Genomic DNA, 14812 nt, shown 5'->3' on the forward strand with positions numbered 1-14812 from the left:
AGCCCACATTTCAAGAAGCCGTCATTGCCAATTACAATACTCTCTGTCTTACCCCAGGCTGCTATGACAAATTACCATAGCCTGGGTGACTTAGACAACAGACATTTACTTCTCACAGTTTTGGAGTCTGGAAGTCCAGGTTCTGGATGCCAGCATGGTCCGATTCTTGAGGAGAAGCCTATTTCTAGTTACAGATGGCCTCTTTGTTGCTGTAGAGAAAGAGGCAGAGAGAGAAAGCTCTGGTTCCCCTATAAGGGCACCAATCCCATCATAGGGGCTCCACCTCTCTGACATTATTCAAACCCCATTACTTTCCAAAGGCCCTACCTACAAACACCATCACATTGGGGAGTAGAAATTCAATGTATGAATTGCGGGTGGGGGATACAAACATTCACTCCCATTTGCGACCCCTTCATGGTCTGATCTTTTATTTGTTTATTTAAGGCTGTATTGGGTCTTAGTTGAGGCATGCGGGCTCTTTCGTTGTGGTGATGGGCTCAGTAGTTGCAGTGTGAGGACTTAGTTGCCCTGTGGCATGTGGTATCTTTGTTCCCCAACCAGGGGTTGAACCCACATCCCCTGCATTGCAAAGAGGATTCTTAACCACTGAACTGCCAGGAAGTCCCTTCATGGTGCGGTCTTTAGTGGCATTGCTATCAACAGGGACCTTCCTAAAGGGAAGCTCTGAACACCCTGCTCAAGGTTTGTTACAAAACTCCAAGCAAGCCTTTGATCTCCTTTCCTGTTCTCCCAGGCTATCAACCTCTGCTCTCTGTCAAAATGAATATTTGTGGTTCCCCAAATATTTCTGCTCATACTACCACCTTTGCCTTTACAGTGCTCCCACACTGTAAATTTTACGTGGAAAAATATTACCTAACTTTTAACTCCAGCTATGCACCGCCTTCTCGTAAAGGCTTTAGTAATTGCTTCCCAGTCCAGAGAATTTTCTCTTTGAACGACAGTGTCTTTCACAGGCCACTTGCATTATGGCTATTGATATTTGTGCCTTACTTCCTGAACAGAAGTTTGAGGCAATATGAGAAGCCACTGTTTGTGGTGAGTGCAAACTGGCTGTCTATATGATATTTTCAGAACTGGGAAATTTCACGTCAAGTCCCAGTTCCCATCTTCTGTTGGAAAATCAGAAGATCCGGACTACATTCCTTTAAGGCAAGGGTCGGTAGACTACAGCCCATCACCCATCATCTGTTTTTGTAAAGGATGTTGTTTTATTGGAACACAGCCACACCTATTTGCTTACAAATGCTCAGTGGCTACTTTCTTGCTACAAAGCAGAGGTGAGTAGCTGCCACAGAGATTATGCGGCTCCCTAAACCTATTTACTACCAGGCCCTTTGCATAAAAGGTTCACTGACCCCTGCTATTAGACACCAGCTGTGGGCCACCACCAGAGCTTCCTCTAAATGGAGCACGTGCCCTCCAGTTTGTGGCAGATCTTCCCCAGTTATTCTTATATCAAACCAGGCCAACTCCAAGTATTTATCTTGCTCTCCAAGGCCTTTGAGTCATTTGCATTTTTTATTCTTATTCATTCTCTAAATCACACCCTAATACCACATGAAAGCCGTTATGCCATAGAAGCAAGACAATCTCTAAAAAGTACCTAAAACTCTTATACTGCCAAAACTAAATGTGATGACCAAGTCTAATGATCTTTCTCAGTAACTGTAGCTGCTGATGAGGGAAGTTCTTGTAGTTCTCAGCTTTGGGGCCTAAAGTCAGAGTGCTTGGGTTGATAATTCCAGCTGTACCATGGCTGCAACCGCAAGTAAGCAAGACTGAGTCTTAATTTTCTCATTGAAAAATGAGGATAACAGCAATACATACGCTTGGATTGATGAAGGGATTACATTCCTTCAACTAGTATTTATTGATACCTGCTATCTGCCAGGCACCATGCTGGGCTCTTGGAAAAGAGCAGTGAGCAGAAAGAACAGCCTTCTCTCACTAAAAGTTTACACTGTAGTGGGGAGACAGGCAGGCAGCAGACACCTGAGCCTATAGTAAAGGCTTTCAGCCTCACTTTGAGTTTAGATAGACCTGTGCTGACTTGCCTCTGGTGGCAGGTGTTAGTTGCTTAATCGTGTCCGACTCTTTGCAACCCTCTGGACGGTAGCCCACCAGGCTCCTCTGTCCATGGGATTCTCTAGGCAAGAATACTGAAGTGGATTGCCATCCCTTTCATCCAGGGAATCTTCCCAACTCGGGGATCAAACCCAGGTCTCCTACATTGCGTGCAGATTCTTTACCATCTGAGCTATCAGGGAAGCCCAGAGCCTTTTCCAATACAGCCTTGCAGCTGAAACTAGCTTGGCCCAAAGGCAAGCAGAGCCTAGAACAGGGAATTAAAGCCTCAGAGGCAGCCTTCAGTGAAAGAGCCATCAGAGCCAGCAGTTGAAGACGTAGCCCCTATATATAGCAAGACAACCCTGTGAGGTGTTCTCTGTGCTTAAAATGGGGCTAATAATAGTATCCAACACAGAGGGATTTTGTGAACATTAAGCGAGTAAACTTATCGTGGAGGGGGTTAGGACAATGCCTAGCATCCAGAAAGCCCTATTTGAACTTTCCACTCTTTTCTTTCTTTCCTTCTTTTTGGCCACCCTGCTTGTGGGACCTTAGTTTCTGACCAGGGATCGAATTCCGGGGTAGTGAGGCTGTAAACATACACTGACCCTGCATTTTCACTACTGCTTTTTGGCCACATCTTCCAAATAAGCCATCTGCACCCAAATCCTAGTCTCAGTCTCTGTCTTGGGGGGAATGCAGAGTAGAACAGACACAAACAAAGCAAACAGTGTAGCGAGGCTCCTCAGAGAACTGAAATTGGCATGAGTGAAATTAGTGAGCAAAGGGACATTGGGGATGTGGAAGAGGCCTCATTTGAGTTCTCAGGGACGAGAAGAATCTAGCCGTGCACAGACTAGGAAGAACAATCACCTGGGCAGAGGAAACAGCTGGGCAAAGACCCAACTCAGGAATGTGCTTGGCATGTTAAGGAAGGGAAAGGTCAGTGACTCTGGGACGTAGTGGGTGAGGAAATGAGGTAGAGAGGAAGACCAGATGGTGAGGGATGTAGTAATCCAGGAATAATGATCTGGGACTTCATTCTAAATGCCATGGGTGAGCAGTCAGAGGTAGATTTTAAGCAGAGGAGTAACACAGATTGATGTGCAGTTTTGAAGTATCACCCTGGCTGCTGCGTGCGAGTGGGTTAGAAACGGGAGTGAAAATAGGACTCCCAGTGGGCAATGACGGTGTCTTGGACCAGTGTTATCACAACAGAGGTAGAGAGAAGGAGATTTGGGATATGTTTGATAAAGAATGGAAAGCACAGGGGAATTCCCTGGCTGTCTAGTGGTTAGGACTCTGTGCTTTCACTGCCGAGGGCCTGGGTTCGGTCCCTGGTCAGGAAACTAAGATCCCACAGGCAGATTGTCCCCCCGCCCCCAGCCAAAAAAAAAGGAAAGAAAAGAATGAAAAACACAAATAGGGCCTCCTGTATGCTAGGCATTCTTCTAATCCCCTCCATAATTTAACTCATTTAATGCTCACAAAATCCCTCTGTGTTGTATACTATTATTAGCCCCATTTTACCATTGGGAAAATGGAGGTGCAGAGAGATTAATTTGCCTAAAGTCACCCAGAGCAGAGATTTGAACCAAGTTCATCTGACTCCATAGTCTAGGCTCTGACTGTGGCAGTACCCTCTTATCCGTGGAGAATACATTTCAGGATCCTCAGCGGTGGCCTGAAATCTCGAATAGAGCCAAATCTTATATATATATACCATGTTTTTTCCTATACGTACATACAACTCCAGTATTCTTTTAAAAAAGTATCTATATATTTGGCCTCACTGAGTGGGTCTTAGTTGCAGCCTGCAGGATCTTCAATTTTTGTTGAAGAATGTGGAATCTTTTTGTTGTGGCATGCAGAATCTAGTTCCCTGATCAGGGATTGAATCCAGGCACCCTGCACTGGAAGCAGAGTCTTAGCCACTGGACCACCAGGGAAGTCTCCACTCCTGTATTCTCGCCTGGAGAATTCCATAGACAGAGAAGCTTGATGGGCTACAGTCCATGGGGTCGAAAAGAGTTGGAGGTGACTGAGCAACTAAATACACACACACGTTTTTTTCCTACACATACATACCTATGACAAAGTTTAATTTATAAGTTAGGCACAATGAGAGATTAACAATTACTGATAAAATAGAACAATCATAGCAATATACTGGAATAAAAGTTATATGAATCTAGTCTCTCAAAATTTAATGCCTTGTACAAATGTAATGCATTTTCCTTCTTAACAAAACACTTATCAACACTGTGGTTTTAACTTTTGCAGTTTGAGGTGCAACAGCAAAAGTAGCACAAGTGTTTTTTTCTTAGTCACAAGTTGATAGAAAATTCATTCTTACTGCAGATCTTAGCAACCTCAGTGTATTTTTTTTTCTCGTATTAAGTCAAGAACTTTCACCTTTCCATTTAAAGGAAGCACTTCCAGTTCCTCCTTGGCAGATGTGAATCACCAGCGTCGTGGACGGCCCTTGCACTTTGGAGCCATGTGAGTAAAATGAGGTGACTTGGACACAGGCACCATGATTCCGTGATAGTCCATCTGATGACAGAGACTAGAGTGCTAAGGGATGATTCTGGGAGCAGGAGGGCGGCGGCTTTCATCACACAACTCAGGGCGGCAAGCAATTTAAAACTTATGAATTGCTTATTTCTGGAATTTTCCTTTTAATATTTTCAGACCGAGAGTAACTGAAACTGCAGAAAGTGAGCCCTTCCCTTGGATAAAGGGGGGACTTACATTGCCCTGCCTCATGGGAGGGTGACGTGCTGGGGAATCTGATGCGAAGGGTGCAGCTGGGAGTCAGTGGGAGGCTCAGAGTCCCAGGTGTTCCTTTAGGATAGGCTTCCCTCGGCCTCCAGGCCCCTGCATTGGTGCAGTGGACCACCGCCTTCTCTGTGCTCCAGGCAAGACCCTGCCCCTCCGGCTCCCCAACACTCACAGCTTCACCACCACATGATCCACCTCTTCAGCCCAGGTCTCCCAGGCCTCCCGTCCCTTCCCCAGGCTCTCATCCCCATGCTCACCACCCTCCCTTGTTCTAACCTGTCCCTAAAGTCCACCGTTTTCCCTCTAACCCCAGGCCAATCCTGGGCAAAGCCCCCCACATCCTCAAAATCCTCTCTATGTCCCCTTTAGCTTCTATTGTCATTCCCGGGCTGCACATTTAAGTCACCTGCAGGACTCAAAAGCACACTAAAGTCCAGGCTCCTCACCAGACTAATTAAATGAAAATGCCAGATGGTGGGGTCCAGGCACTGACAGAGACACAGAGTGCCCCCACGTTGATCATTTGTGGCTCAGGTGGAGAACCACCGACACTGGTTCTCCAGGGAGCTCAGCTTCTCAGCCCTCTCTGCAGGTGGAGGTTGTGGCGCTCCTGTCTCTCTTCTTATGGACCTGGAGGTGGGGGGCTCTCCCTGCTCCCCCTTGTCTCTGCCAGACCTTCCTCCATTGTCGTTCCTGTAAAACCTTCTGGCTTGGAACCACTTGTCATCAGAGTGCAGCTCCTGTCACCTTTCCTTATGGCAGTCACCTCCTGACCACTAGGCCACGACTTCTTTGCTTGAGGATTTTAATGCCTGTCTGGCTCACTGTCACTCTCTGTAACCAACTTCTATTTTAATTTTTGTATTTTTAATATCCAAGCAGATAGATGTACCTTCCAAGATTCTGGCCTCTTATTCCTTGACTTCCCATCTTCCAATCACCCCATCTCCCTTACCATGGTCTCACCCCATCCATAAGCTCAGTTTATTAGTTTTCTCCTTCTAGAACCCAGACCCCAATAATCCTTGAAGTCCTGAATCCTAATACCTCTCTACTGTCTCACCTTGTCCAGATTCAGTTCCAAGGTCAATCAGTTGAGTCACTCTGGTGGCACTAATGGTAAAGAACCCACCTGCCAATGCAGGAGCCATAAGAGACGTGGGTTCAATCCCTGGCTTGGAGAGATCCCCTGGAGAAGGGCATGGCAACCATTCCAGTGTTCTTGCCTGGAGAATCCCATGGACAGAGGAGACTGGCAGGCTACAGTCCATGGGGTCGCAAACAGTTAGACATGACTGAGCGACTGAGCGTGCATGCACCAAAGATTTCAGCCTGATGATACTGGTGGCTTTCTCTTAGATTTATGCTTCATCTTACAAATTGTCACTGACTTGCTTTCAGTGATGCATTAATGCTGACCCAGAAAGTACCTTTTCATCTGTTACCCATATTTGCCAAGAGGCAAGCTGTGGTTGACTAATTGGAAACACACAAGCAAATGGATTGACTTTATCAATGTGTTCTGCTCACCCAAGGCCATGGCCCATTTCCCATCAAACTTCAATATTATTCAAAGATTTGGCTAAGAAAAACATATTGTTTCTGTGTTCATACAATGTTAATGAGTAGAATGTCAGTCACATATATTTTAAAGATTAAAACATGTCAGCAAAATTCAGGAGCTGGGCCATGGAGCAAAAAATCAACAGATGGGAATTGTGGTGGGAGGCTCCATCTGCCGAGGTCCTGCTAGTTGAGGATTTGAAAGAACGCTGTGTGTCAGCACTGTGATAGAGGGAACGGCCTGACCTGCCTAAGCCAGCATCAGATGCAATGACCTTTGTTGTTGCTATTTAGTTGCCAAGTCGAGGCTGAGTCTTTGTGACCCCACCGACTGTAGCCCGCTGGGCTCCTCTGCCAGCTACTAAATGGGGGATCTCGGGGTAGAACCAAGCGCTGTGGGTTCAAGTCTCTGGTTTTACTCTTCTAACTGCAGGAATCTTCATTATTATCTGAAATGGATGACTCCAGATTGCCTCAATTCTGTCATTCACTTTTTGACATTTCTAATATTGAGAGTATGTCTTAAAATTAACCATTTGAAGGAATACTGTTTGTTTTTAAATGAAAAAAGAGTAAAACAGAAAGCAATTCTGTTTCTTAGTGTTGAGTTATAGTGAAGCAGAGAGGCCCCTGATGCAGCATATAAGGCTTTTGGGAGGATTAAGTCAGCAGAAATGAGTTGTTGTAGGTAAAGCATTTAAGGGAGTGCCTGGACCTGGGGGCCGGGGAGGAAGGGATGCTGTAGCCCTCTGTGTCGTCCTTCCCAGGCCCGAATGCTGCTAAGATTTCCGTGGCATCCTATCTACGCTGCGACCTGGCAGAGCAAGGTGGAAAAAGGAGAAGGAAAACATCTGCAGGGTTACTTCTTATCTATAATTTGTCGTAACGAGGTTCAGGGGCTTGGATTTCTGTGATGCTGTTTCCTACGCCCCTTCCTTTATTTTTTTGATCACCTTGAATCCTATTTCAGAACCCTGTCAGATCTCGCCCACACGTTCAGCACCTCCACAGGGGGACCTGCAGCCTGCATTTACTTCCGGTTTACCTGTGCATCATTTATGCAAAACCGTTGTTCAAACGCTCCAGGGACTCTCCAGGTTCAGTTCAGTCACTCAGTCGTGTCTGATTCTTTGCTACCCCATGGACTGCATCATGCCAGGCTTCCCTGTCCATCACCAACTCCCGGCGCTTGCTGAAACTCATGTGCATTGAGTCAGTGATGCCATCCAACCATCTCATCCTCCATTGTCCCCTCCGCCTCCTGCCTTCAATCTTTCCCAGCATTAGGGTCTTTTCCAGTGAGTCAGTTCTTTGCATCAGATGGCCAAAGTATTGGAGTTTTAGCTTCAGCATCAGTTCTTCATATAGGACTGATTTCCTTTAGGATTGACTGGTTTGATCTCCTTGCAGTCCAAGGGACTCTCAAGTGTCTTCTCCAACACCACAGTTCAAAAGCATCAATTCTTTGGTGCTCAGCTTTCTATGTAGTCCAACTCTTACATCCATAAATGACTACTGGAAGACCTATAGCTTTGATTAGATGGACCTTTGTTGGAAAAGTAACATCTCTGTTTTTTAATATACTGTCTAGGTTGGTCACAGGTGTTTTTCCAAGGAACAAGCATCTTTTAATTTCATGGCTGCAGTCTCTCTGTCTGCATGCTAAACCTATGTGAGGTCAAAGGCCCTTAATGATCTCCTGCCATTGATTCTCTAGCCAAGGTGGCCAGTTGGCCGAACACAGGTGTGCGCTGCCAGCTCAAGCCTTTGCCTGTCATTCCTTCTGCCTGAAATGCTCCCCTCCCCCATAGCACCCTCAGATAGTTGCAACTCATCCTTGAAGAGTGAGATGGCTAATGCTCAAGTGCCACCTTTGCAGTAACACCTTGGGTTTCCCTGGTAGTTTAGCTGGTAAAGAATCTGACTGCAATGCAGGAAACCCCGCTTTAATTCCGGGGTCAGGAAGATCCCCTGGAGAAGGAATAGGCTACCCACTCCAGTATTCTTGCCTGGAAAATCCCCCTGGACCAAGGACCCTGGTGAGGTACAGTCCATGGGGTTGCAAAGAGTCAGACAGAGCTGAATGACTAAGCACAGCATAGTTCACCTTTTCTGTTGTTAAATTCCTTACCTGCCTCTAACAAGCTCCCTATGTCCTCTCCTATTTTATTCTCTCTCCATAGTAATTAAGAACACGCAACATATTATACTTTTACCTGGTTTATCGCCTCTGTTTATTAGAGTACAAGTTTCATGAAGGCAGGAATCTTCCTGTATTGTGTTTGCTGCTTTATCACCACTGTCCAGAACAGAGCTGCACATATGAGTACTCAGTAAGAACTAGTCTTTAGGTGTCCCAGGTGGCTCAGTGGTAAAGAATCTGCCTGTCCATGCAGGGGGCACAGGTTCCATCCCTGGTCTGGGAAGATCCCACATGCCGCAGAGCAACTAAGCCCATATGCTACAACTACTAAGCCAGTTCTCTAGAGCCTGGGAGGCATACCTACTGAGCCCACTTGCCCTAGGGCCTGTAGTTCACAATAAGAGAAGCTACTGCAGTGAGAAGCCAGAACGCTGCAACTAAAGAGTAGCCCCTGCTCTCTGCAAGTAGAGAAAATCCCACATGGCAATGAAGGCCCAGCACAGTCAAAAATCAATCAATCAATCAAATTATTTAAAAAGGAAATAGCTAGTCTTTATATGTTTCACATATCCCTTCTTTAAATTGGAACTAAAAGAGGAGGCAAGAGGACTGGGCACAACCTGCAAAAGAATGACATAATCCTTGAGGATACAACATAAATCGGTTAGACCCAACTAGGTCCAAGATGGGGGAAGATTCAGCTTCCAGGAGATCCTGAACCTCATTACATGCTCATTGTAATATAGTCATGCATGCTAAGTCAATTCAGTCATGTCTGATTCTTTGTGACCTTATGCACTGTAGCCAGCTAGCCTCTGTCCATGGGATTCTTCATGCAAAAATACTGGAGTGGGTTGCCATGTCCTCTTCCAGGGGATCTTCTCGACCCAGGGATCGAACTCAAGTCTCTTACTTTTCCTGCCTTGGCAGGATAGTTCTTTACCACTAGCACCACTTTGGAAGCCATTATATTACATTTGCATAAGCTAAATGATACCCATAAGCGCCAGGACAGTTCCAAGGCTGGCCATAAGAGGATGAAAAGTGGGAGGTGGCCCAGTTGCTGCAAATTTCCACCCCTTCTTCCAAAATAGTGGGATAATCCTCCCACTATTTAGCCTATGAAACTACCCAGCCCATAAAAACTAGCCATCCCCGTATTTCAGGGTATCTCACCTTCTGAGATGGCCTCCACTTTGTCTGTGGAATGTGTTTCTCCCAGAGCCCTTCTTGCTTTTTGAGACAGACTGCTTGTTGTCTGTGGAATGTGTATCTCTCTAAATAAATCCACTTCTTACCTATTACTTTTTCTCTCATTGAATTCTTTTTATGGCCTTGCCACATGTGAGATCTTAGTTCCCTGACCAGGGATCAAACACCTGTTCCTGCAGTCCTGCAGTGGAAACACAGAGGTCTAACCACTGGACCGCCAGGGAATTTCCCTAAATCTATGATCAATTTTGAGTTACTTTGTGTAATAAAGTGTGAGATTAGATTGAGATTTTTTTGTTTGTTTGTCTTGTTTTTCCTAGGGATGTCTAATTCGGAGCCTACATTTTAACAGATCTTTGGGAACATCAAGGTCTGAGAAATTTCCGGGAGGGATTGGTAGGATTTAGATGGTGATGTGATGGTAAATGTTTCACAGCCAGATCTTGGTGGGGGAGGGATAGTTTCCGTGGTATAAATATAACACTTCTAGCTGATTGCTGGCAAATAATAGGATGCCCCTGAGCACAGAGTTACGAAGAGATTCGTAGGAGCACACTGTTATGTAATACACTCACACTTACAATAGATGCCCATGACCTCAGAAGTATAGAGAATAATAAAAGGTGGTAGGAAGTGATGCGTTTTGAGTATTTATCAACTTTATTTTAAATATAACTTATTCAATTTTAAGTGTATGTCAAAAACTTTGGGGGTGCTAAGAGTTTGCCGTACTTGCCAACTAATACATTGTCAGTTTCACGGAAGCTGATGGAAGACGTGAGACTCCTGGGTCAGAGACAATGGGCTTCATTATTTACCGCAACTGCAGTAACTAAAGTGTCAGCATTGTCTTATACTGCGTCCCTGAGCCCCAGTTCCCAGATAGTGATGCAAAATGGGCCAGCTGGCACTTGCACGTGCAGTGAGTTGTACATAGGAGAGGAATCCTGAGCTTAGGGACCCAAACCTTTTATAATGCTAAGTAATCATCTTTTATAATGCTCAGAGCCAGACATCATTTTTATTATTCTGGACGATAAGCAAACCTGCCCTTTTTTTTTTTTTTTAAGGGAAACACGATACAAACAAGCTTGAAAAGATAATCCTGAACAAAGACTGTTAGTGCTCCCTCTCACAGGACCAACTGAAATGAGAGAAACTCTTAAAGAATTGGCTTCAAACAGCTTATATAATTTAATTTTTAATAATGGCTGTGTTTAACAACCAGCCCACAAAGTTCCTGAAAATGGAACAACAGGCCCTCAGAAGCCAGTACAAATTGGCTCCAGTATTCCAATGTATTTTGAGGGAAAAAAAAGGAAAGACAAAAAGGAGAGACTCCTTCTGGGTTGATTTCACAAGCTGGGAGCCCAGGAGGCCTCATCCTCAGAGAAGCTGTTTTAGTGGTTTGTTTTCCAGAATGTTTGATTTTTATTTTTGGTTGGGTCTCCTGGCATATGGGATCTTAGTTCCTTGACTATGGATCAAACTTGTGCCCACTACAGTGAAAGCTCAGAGTCTTAACAACTGGACCGATAGGGAAGTCCCAGAATGGTTAGTATTATAATGGAAATTCTACTAAGGGTTATTAAAGTAAAAATAGCAACTATTCTTTGTTGCCTGTGAGTACAGTTTATTCATTTGGTGGGCTTTTTATCTCATTTAATCTGTACAATGATATATGAACAAAGGACTATTACTATCCTCATTAATAAATGAGAAAACCAAGACTCCTAAGAGGTCAAGGAAAAAAGCTGAGCTGCGATTGAGCTTGTCAGGCAAACTCTAACATTGAACAGTTGAGAACTCATAGTCTGAAAAGCAACTTTTCCATTCACGTCAACTGGCATTATGGGGACCCTGCCTGCCTTTTCTCTGCCCCTCTCAGAAGCAGAGCTGTGTGGTGTCATACTGGCAAGGGCCAAGGGTGCAGATTTCTGGTCTCTGTTCCCCAGTGAGGTCCATTGTGACCTTGGGCAGATTGTTCATCTCTGTACCTCTATTTTGTCATCTGTCCAATGGGCTGATGATACTGTTCTGTCAGTCTTGCAGAGTTATCCTGAAAATCAAACGTGCATCGACATCATCTGTGGTTGTAGTTTAAGCTGCATGACCTTGCATCAGCCATAAAATCTCTGCAACAACCGCCCCCCGAAGTTTCGTATTTGCCTTATGGGGACAGGGCATATGCAGTCTCCATAAAGCTGTCAGATTCTGAGTCTCTAAGTGAGATAATAGCTCCAGAAGGTTCTGGAAAAGGCAGAAAGCAGCCCCTAGATGTGAGGTATTGTTTTTTGCTCTCTGCTGCCCCATCTCTTTCTAACTTCTTGCGGTTGTGCAGTCATGAGTCAGAGAGGATCAAGTAAGCATTTGTGACTTGAGTCTTTGGACTGCAGGAATGATGGTGGTTCAGGGCGGGGGGGGGGTGGGGTGCTGGTTTCCCTGGGGGCAGATAAAGACTTATCCCAGGTATCAGAGAGGAGGTGTCTGGGAGGAGCAGGAGCCTTGGGTAGAGCCTGCTTCTGTGCCTCTCAACTCAGAGTCTGTTCAGAGCTCTGTCTGGGCCCCACCTGGGTTCCAGACCTGGAGTTGCCAAGTGACTGGCTGGGGGAAGGCATTCCAAGCCCAGGGGCCAGCAAGTATCAAGGCCTGGAAGGGAATGAACTGGGCAGGTTCAAGTGGCAGCAGACCAAGTGGCTGGAGAGGGAAAAAGGAGAGGGTCAAATACCCATATCCTGCTTCAAGCAGCAGAACATCCAAGAAGCCAAGCAGGCCCAAGGGGGCAGGTAAGAGCTATTCCCACTACATTCTAATGCTCCAGAGGCTCTCAGAGGAGTCCATCAGTCTCTGGTAACAGGGCCCACCTGAGATCAGCTGACCATTTCTCTTTCTCCTCTCCACTTGTCTGCAGGCTGGGTCTGGGCCAAAGGTGAGTGGCTGGCAGGCCTTAGAGATGCAGCCTGGAGGACTTGGCTTTCTCTGCTCACCCATTAAAGCCAAACTGATGTCACCAAAGTCCCTCAGCTTTCATTTGTCAGTTCCTGAAACCTAGTCACTTTGGGAGAAGCTTCTGACAGCAGAACTGGTGAAATCACAGCCAATCTGAGCAGGAAGGGAATTCACAATAGACTCACCTATCCACAAAAATTCCCAAAGTCCTGGCTGCACTCCGAGCTAATTACATCCTAACTTCTTCAGGGGAGGATTTGAATATGTACACCCCACTCAGGTGATTCCATTGTGCAACCTTGATTGAGGACCAGGGCTGTGGCTCCTAGGAGCTGTCGGTGGTTCGGAAGTCAGATGAAATTTGATTTGAGCTCCAGCTCTGCAACTTCACCAACTGAATGAGCTCAAGCAACTATCTGAGCCTCTGTGAACCTTGTTCCCTCATCTGTGAAAAGTGCATCATAGTAATACAAATACCTTACATGTTGTTTTCAAGGCCAAAGATATTCATGCATGATAAACACACGGCACAGAGGGCTCATTCCTAATAAAACACAATCAGTTCAGTTCAGTCACTCATTCGTGTCTGATTCTTTGCGACCCCATGGACTGCAGCATGCCAGGCTTCCCTGTCCATCACCAACTCCCAGAGCTTACTCAAACTCATGTCCATCGACTCGGCAATGCCATCCATCCATCTCATCCTCTGTTGTCCCCTTCTCCTCCTGCCTTCATTCTCTCCCAGCATCAGGGGCTTTTCAAATGAGTCAGCTCTTCACATCAGGTGGACAAAGTATTGAAGTTTCAGCTTCAGCATCAGTCCTTCCAATGAATATTCAGGGATGATTTCCTTTAGGGTGGACTGGTTGGATCTCCTTGAAGCACAAGGGACTCTCAAGAGCCTTCTCCAACACCACAATTCAAAAGCATCAATTCTTCAGTGCTCAGCTTTCTTTATAGTCCAACTCTCACATCCACATGACTACTGGAAAAACCATAGCTTTGACTAGACGGACCTTTGTTGGCAAAGTAATGTCTCTGCTTTTTAATATGCTGTCTAGGTTGGTCATAGCTTTCCTTCCAAGGAGTAAGCGTCTTTTAATTGCATGGCTGCAGTCACCATCTGCAGTGATTTTGGAGCCCAAAATAATAAAGTCAGCCACTGTTTCCAGTGTTTCCCCATCTATTTGCCATGAAGTGATTGGCCCAGATGCCATGATCTTAGTTTTCTGAATGTTGAGTTTTAAGCCTATTTTTTCACTCTCCACTTTCACTTTCATCAAGAGGCTCTTTAGTTCTTCTTCACTTTCTGCCATAAGGGTGGTGTCATCTGCGTATCTGAGTTATTGATATTTCTTCTGGCAATCTTGATTCCAGCTTGTGCTTTATCCAGCCCGGCATTTTGTGTGATGTACTCTGCATATAAGTTAAATAAGCAGGGTGACATTATGCAGCCTTGACATACTCCTTTCCCGATTTGGAACCAGTCTGTTGTTCCATGTCCAGTTCTAACTGTTGCTTCTTCACCTGAATACACATTTCTCAGGAGGCAGGTAAGGTGGTCTCGTATTCCCATATCTTTAAGAATTTTCCACAGTTTGCTGAGATCCACACAGTCAAAGGCTTTGGCATGTCAATAAAGCAGAAGTAGATGTTTTTATGGAACTCTCTTGCTTTTTCGATGATCCAGCGGATGTTGGCAATTTGATCTCTGGTTCCTCTGCCTTTTCTAAATCCAGCTTGAACATCTGGAAGTTCATGGTTGACATACTGTTGAAGCCTGGCTTAGAGAATTTTAAGCATTACTTTACTGGCATGTGAGATGAGTGCAATTGTGCAGTAGTTTGAGCATTTTTTCGCATTTCCTTTCTTTGGGATTGGAATGAAAAGTGACCTTTTCCAGTCCTGTGGCCACTGCTGAGTTTTCCAAATTTGCTGGCATATTGAGTGCAGCACTTTCACAGTATCATCTTTTAGGATTTGAAATAGCTCAACTGGAATTCCACCACCTCCACTAGCTTTGTTCATAATGATGCTTCCTAAGGACCCTTGTAGAACTGGACATGG

The 14812-nt window shown here is 45.3% G+C and overlaps 1 long non-coding RNA gene across 1 annotated transcript in view; it reads left to right on the forward strand.

The window, feature by feature from the left end:
* Nucleotides 1-547: 547 nt before the first annotated feature.
* The window catches only part of LOC129637369 (uncharacterized), a 40992-nt gene continuing 26727 nt past the window's right edge, over nt 548-14812 (forward strand). Inside the window, exons 1-2 of the long non-coding RNA XR_008707451.1 lie at nt 548-705; nt 4524-4596. This is a non-coding gene — a long non-coding RNA (uncharacterized LOC129637369). The remainder of the gene's footprint in view (nt 706-4523; nt 4597-14812) is intronic.

Source organism: Bubalus kerabau, chromosome 1 (assembly GCF_029407905.1).
Source record: "Bubalus kerabau isolate K-KA32 ecotype Philippines breed swamp buffalo chromosome 1, PCC_UOA_SB_1v2, whole genome shotgun sequence".
NCBI classification, from domain to species: Eukaryota; Metazoa; Chordata; class Mammalia; order Artiodactyla; family Bovidae; genus Bubalus; species Bubalus kerabau.